Genomic DNA, 6,978 nt, shown 5'->3' on the forward strand with positions numbered 1-6,978 from the left:
AAAGCCTTGGGAGACTCTACTGTGATTTTGTTTCCTTCACCAAGCTAAATATAGTGAATCCTTTTAAATTAATCCTCCATTTAAAAGTAGTGCTAATGGTATAGGTCCATATCATAATTTCTTCCTTCATCTGTATCCAATAACCAGTGGCATCTAACATTTGATGTCTATTCCCTTTGTTTATCCAATTGGCTCATATCAACCTGTTTTAGCTTGCAAGGCACTGAAGTGATGAAAACATCCAGTCATCAGTCTTACAAATGCAATGGCTTATTCAGATTGCCCATAGTGAGACAGCAGGTTGTCAAAGAGGTCTTCTGAGTTTGATGTCAGGGACCCATTGCCCATGAAACATCTTAGGAGTTAAAGCCACCTTATGCAGTTGTTGGTTAGTCCAAACCTGTCCAGTGGGAGAACACATCTGCATATAGTGGGAGAGTCTGGAGTTGCCCATCTGGACATGAGGGGGAGGATCAACCAGCTGCTACAGATGGTCCAAAAAGCTCTGTGTTTTTCATGACTGATTTTATAAGCTTATTTCAGCCCATCTCTGGATGAGCTCAACTGTCTTGTCAGCACTTTATCTGCATAACGGCCCTGCTCTGCAGCTTCAGCCAGTAAACACGGTCTTTAAGTATCTTTCATGCAGGGAAATGTAACACGTTTATTTAGAGGCTTAGGCATTTCTCTTATACAATTCCACAAACAACCTCCACTCCTGACTGAGACTGCGCTCTTTATTTACTATCCCCTTGACCTTGATCCCATCTTTATTCTACTGCATTATCACCTGGTCCCTGAGCATGACTCAAAGTGTCATAACCCACATAACAATCACCCACAGCCTAGTACTGGCACAATTCAGTCATCTCTAGCAGGCCTATTCCCTCTTTAATGTGAACACTGCAGTTCTGTTAACGTAAGCTCAGGTATCAGCTGATAATTTTGACAAGATAAATATGTACTCATAACCACGAACTGTCATTAATAACAAACTTCCCTGAAACATTCAGAAATTCAACAGGAGATACGATATCAGAACCTGCCATAACTATGGTTGTTCAGTGCTATGCAAATCATCTTGAACTGCTCACTATTGCCCAAAGAGAGGTGATTTTTCTTTTGTATAAAATATTACTCAACTCAAAAAATCTAACCTTAATGAGGAGCCACATCAAAGAAATAGGGTTGAAAACATGATAAGCAGAAATCTCAGTGATGCAAAGAATGGAAGGCACTGAAGTCAAATACTTCACAGCAGAGGGCAATCAGACTCTTAGTGTAAGCAAAAACGACTCTTTTCTTACAGAAAAATTGTGCGTATCAGTGTCTCACTTAAGTGAAAGGTCATTTTCAAAAGCAATATATTAAATTCATATAAAATTGACAATTATAAAAGTAATATTTGTTTTTCCATTTTCCTCTTTAAATGAGTATAGGATTGGCAGTATATAAAGAAGTGAATCCTCATTCAGGGATTTTGTTCCTCTGACTTAAATTTATTCCTAAGAGAACAGATAGCAACAAAGGTCGGACACAGTCACTGCAATAAAATCTTTGGTGGAACCACTTGAGCTACTATCCCAATGTTTATAATCTGATTTTTTGGTCTTCATTTACCACAGAGGAGATTAAAGGCTTCAATTCATCTCTTTCCTGTAGCATGCCTCATGGGGAGAATTTTTTGTCCCTGGTGATGTTTAAATAGTTCTCCAGCTGCTGGATTTCTAAAGGTGTTTCTCAACCTTTTTATAACCTCTGCCCCTCTTTGATAAAGAAAAATCTCATGTTTCTCTGGAAATTATTTTATGCCCTGCCTGCTAACGGGGAAGACGCTGATGGGTGAGGAGAGGGGGAGGGATGGTTGTTCCATTTGTTTTCTGTTTTCTGAGTTTCTTCACTGGCCACAAAGATTATATCAAACTTTTTCTGTAGCTTTTGAAAAATCTTTTTGTTTACTTGTTTTTAGATACTTAAAAATACAATATTGAACACGTTTTATCCAATCTATGTCTGTTCCACACTTCGATTCTATTACTTCTCTCTAGATATGCAAGACTATATAGCAGCTTGCTCTGATAAATGGAAATAGTATTGTTTCTCAAAATGTTAAACTAAACTAAAACTAAAATTTTGAAGCACAGGATATAAATTTTTAGCATCTCTGAGGATAAAAATATGAATTTGGTTTACCTATACCTCAAAATTATAATCTAATTTTTTAGTTCTTTAACAAATGGTTTTAGTACAAGATGGGCAACAACCAATTTCAGAGGACAATGAAAACACTATTGTGTCATTTTCCACTTATCCAGCCAAGTGAAGGAATTCTTAGGGGACATCTTCAAACTATTAGTAATCATCAACAAGTAGTATTCTGATGACTATTGTGCTTTCAGCTCTTTTTGCCTTCTTTAGTTGATAAATTTTTCAATTGTCTGATGAAAATACATCTAAAAAATACATTTACCCATATCAAATCATCTCCTATTATTAGTGAAATGTACTTTTTATTCTAGTACTGAATTTGGCTTATGTAGTTACTAGTAATCAGCTATTTTACTTAGAAAAATAGAAGATTTAAATGGAGCTCCTGCATTTGTACATGCCATCTCACTTCCAATGATAGGACATTGATCCTTTCTGTTTAGTCCACATAATCTTTTGTAAAATCTTTTGGTTAGATCTGTAATCCCCTCAAGTAGCCACTTTTTTTTTTCAATTTTTTTGCTGTAAGCTTGAAACTGTGTTAAGCATTCATACTCATGTGCCCCCCTAATCCCGTAGCAGCCTACTAGGGTAGTCAGTGTTATCCCCACTTTCCAGATGAAGAAACTGAGGTTCAAAAAGATTAAGTAACTTTCACAAGGTCAATCAGTTAGTAAGTGGTAGAGCCAGAATTCAAACCCTGATCTGTCTGAGTCCCAAGCCTATGGTCTTCAGTGTGGCTGCATATAGCCTTCAGAAGTGACACTTGACCCTTCTTACAGCATTCTTTGGATAGTCACTGAATTACTTCTGGAGCCAATTAATTTACTTGATCTATCTTGTCTGAACTTTTGATAAATATCTCATACCACCTTGGACAATATGCAGGTCACTTGTTGATGTTCCCATTCTTCTGGTTTCCTTTTAGGACCCTGATCTAGAGACTATTGCTAAGCAAGTCCCTGTTGTTATAGTTTACTCAGGCCAAACTCTATGAATGTCTTCTTTTATCTTGTAGAGTCATTTTTTTCTTGTGGAACTTCTCCTGTAAATAAGGAGAATAGGAATAAGTTAAAGTTTTTTTTTCTAAACTTAAAAATTCAGGGAGTTGTCAATGGATATTAAAATATTGCTCTCTGTCCTGGCTTAGCAAAGTCTACCCAAGACTACATTTTGACAAACTAGATTTCATGTGTGAGAGGCATTGGTGTCACAAGATGTGAGGATGGTGACCACATCTCTGGGAGTACTTTCCATCTCTGCAAATTGAAAAATGTTGACAGGAATTTAAGAACCCAAGAAAGCATTCATGGCAGTAAAAATTCTTATATTAGGACTATTTGGAATTTCTTCAGTGAGAGCAACCAAATTTGAGGACCAACTTCATTTTTCTTAAGTATTTCCCTAGCAACAGTATCATTTAACTTGGTAGAATTTGGTCCTGGAACTTTTTGATGATGAAGATAACTATCATTCTTACCCTCTAGAGCTGAAAGGTAAAATCACAATTTGGCAATTTGGACCTTTTTTTTCTCACAGTACTGGCAGAAAGTTAGTTGAATTTCACAAAATATACCCATTAAAATTCAGCCATTTTTGAGATGAGAGAAGGTGTCATTTTTATGTGCTGAATGATGAATGTCCTCCTGAAAAGATGAGAAAGAATAAATAAATGTTAACATAAAGAATTTGATATCCTATTTAACAGCAAAGTTTAAGAAAATTTCCCAAAGAAGACATACAGATGGCCAACAGACATATGAAAAGATGCTCAACATCACTGATTATCAGGGAAATACAAATCAAACCTCACACCTGTCAGAATGGCTAAAGTCAACAACACAAGAAACAACAGGTGTTGGTGAGGATGTGGAGAAAGGGGAACCCTCTTGCACTGTTGGTGGGAATGCAAAGTGGTACAGCCATTTTGGAAAACAGTATGGAGCTTCCTCAAAAAGTTAAAAATAGAACTATCCTATAATCCAGCAATTGCACTACTAGGTATTTATCAGGATACAAAAATACTAATTCAAAGGGATGCATGCATCCTGATGTTTAAAGCAGAGTTATCTATAATAGCCAAATTATGGAAACAACTTAAGTGTCCATTAACTGATGAATGGATAAAGATGTTATATATATAATATTATTCAGCCATAAAAAAGAATGAAATCTTGCCATTTGCAATGACATGGATGGAGCTAGAGAATATTATGCTAAGCGAAATAAGTCAGAGAAAGACAAATGCCAGGTCATTTCACTTATATGTGGAATTTAAGAAACAAAACAAGGAAAGAGAAAGAAAGAGAGAGATTGAGAGACAGAAGCAAATCAAGAAACAGACTCTTAATTATCGAGAATAAACTGATGGTTACCAGAGGGGAGGTTGGTCGGGGAATGAGTGAAATAAGTGATGGGGATTAAGGAGTGCACTTCCTGTGATGAGCCCCAGGTGTTGTATGGAAGTGTTGAATCACCATATTGTACACCTGAAACTAATACTACACTGTATATTAACTAACTGGAATTTAAATAAAATTTTAAAAAAAAGATTTAATAAAATATGGGGCAAATAGAAACAATAAATTTTTAAAGGCCAACGTTTTATGAATTCAAATATCTGATATATGTTCTTCCACTTTAGGTAGTAAATGGAATGTCATGTTGTATCAATGGAGTAATTCTATTTTTAGGAAGTTCAAATGCTAAGCTTAAACTGGATTATAAATTTAAACTGAAATATTTAATGTAAATTGGTTCATAAATGATAATATTTTTAAGTAGATGTCAATTGCATGGAATTATTAAGCAACTGTCTGAGTGGTCCTGTATAAATTTTTAAATTAAATTTATTTTGTTTGTTAATATAAGAAAGGTTAGTTTCAGGAGGTTAGTTTCCTACTGAAATTGGGAACTAAGGAATAAGGAAAATAAATTTAATACTAATTAGAAATTATTTGTTCAGTTCTGACATTTGGAAATGTAATCAAAATTATTTTTTCCAACCAGCTCTATATTTCTAAATTCTTACTAGATCTAAGACTACGTGGCAGAGGGGCATTGCTTTTCCAAAGGGTATATTTATTATTTTGAAAATATAGCCTCTTGGAAGTAGCGCTACTAGATGGCTTCCCTCTTATACATAATCTTAAGTTATTTTGACTTTATTATAATGGAAGTATTTCAGTTCATTTCATTGTTATTTATGTATGTTAGGACCTGGGAAAGATACAAAGTTAATTCCCGTCCCTAACCTCCCAGGAGATACCATCTGGTTGGAATTCTTTATTTTTGAATAGTGCTATTTACAATGAACACTACATGACACATCTTCATTTTATTCTAATAATTCAATGAAACAGGGCAGATGAGAAAACTGAGCATAGAGAACTTGTAGAATGATTTTATTATATAATAGTTAGTTGTTAAGGAAATAAACACTAGATCCAGAGTCTTCTGATCCAAACCAGAGGACAGAAATCTAAACCAGAAGTCTGAAAGAGGGAGTGTAGTCCTGGTTGTCCAGTAACTAGCTGTGCAGCCTTGGGTCAGTCACTACCTCTGGGCCCTCAGTTTCCTCAGCTGTATAATAACTGGGTTGAGGTAGATGATGTCTAATACTCCTTCTGGTTCTACAGCTCCCAGGTGGTTTTCCCTAACGAAAGTAATGTGACAAGCTGGAACAAAGGCCATGCTGTTTAGAGACATCTTTTCCTCAACTTTCTTTTCCTGGGTTAATATTCTTTTTTCTTTCTGTGATTCCAGAGAGAACTGAGTTTTTCTAAAGATGTACCATTTCTCCGTGCTTCCTAATTCGCTTAATTATATAGGTCAGTGCTTTCGGCATCTTCTTTAATGACTCCCTGCTGTGCTTCCCATTTCTAGGACCTCTTTCTCAGAAGTATATCTGGCTTCTCTGAACACATTTAAAGCTCTCTTTGCATTGGAAAACTCTGAATTCTCTTCAGCAGTAGCACTTGCTCTCTTAGGACTCATTGTAAGGATTTAATAGCACTTCCACCTCATCTTCCATGACCTCATTAAGACTTGCCAGTTGTACAAGCCATGGAGTGTTGGGAATTTGAGGCATATCAAGTTTAAGACTAAGGAAATCAGGTCCGCTCTCAAATTAGACTCCTTTCCACATACTCTTCATATCATTGCCCACCATCATTTTTCAATATTTTTCTTAGCCTGGTAGTAGAATGTGCCAAAATCTCTGACGTGTGCCACCCTCAGCCTCAGTATCATTGCTGAACTATAAAGTGGGTGTTCCCTCCAGGCCATCTTGGATACACAATCACTTCCTGCACATTGGTTGCTGGATGGATTTGTGTCGGGTGGAAGAAACTTAAAATTTAATGTTTGCTGCCAAAGACTCCAAGTTTATGGAGTGACCAAGGGCATTGCTCAGGAGCAGGGGTGTTTTCTTTGAAAGGTTATCACTCTTGCATTCCGTAATGAATTCTTAACAGCCAAGCAGTAACCAGAAAGCAACCATTCACTGAATATCTCAAATAACTCCTGTCATTCTGCTTGAATAGCATAATACCAGCAAGTTTGATTTGCTCTTAGCCCATTAGAATTAGATAGTATTTTGTGTGATGAACAAGCTGGAGTTTTAAATTCCCTGTTGAGTCTCCTCTAAGCAAGAGAGTGAGGTGGTCTGTGTAGCTGCCTTAAATCCAGGCACAGTCTTTTTCTTTTTTTTTAATGTGCACTAAACGTACAGGAAGGTATCTGTTTCCATGGGAGACTGGTTTCATCTGC

Source organism: Eumetopias jubatus, unplaced genomic scaffold (assembly GCF_037043125.1).
Source record: "Eumetopias jubatus isolate StellerSeaLion01/CBP00866 unplaced genomic scaffold, mEumJub1_p1.0 scaffold_12, whole genome shotgun sequence".
Classification (NCBI taxonomy): Eukaryota; Metazoa; Chordata; class Mammalia; order Carnivora; family Otariidae; genus Eumetopias; species Eumetopias jubatus.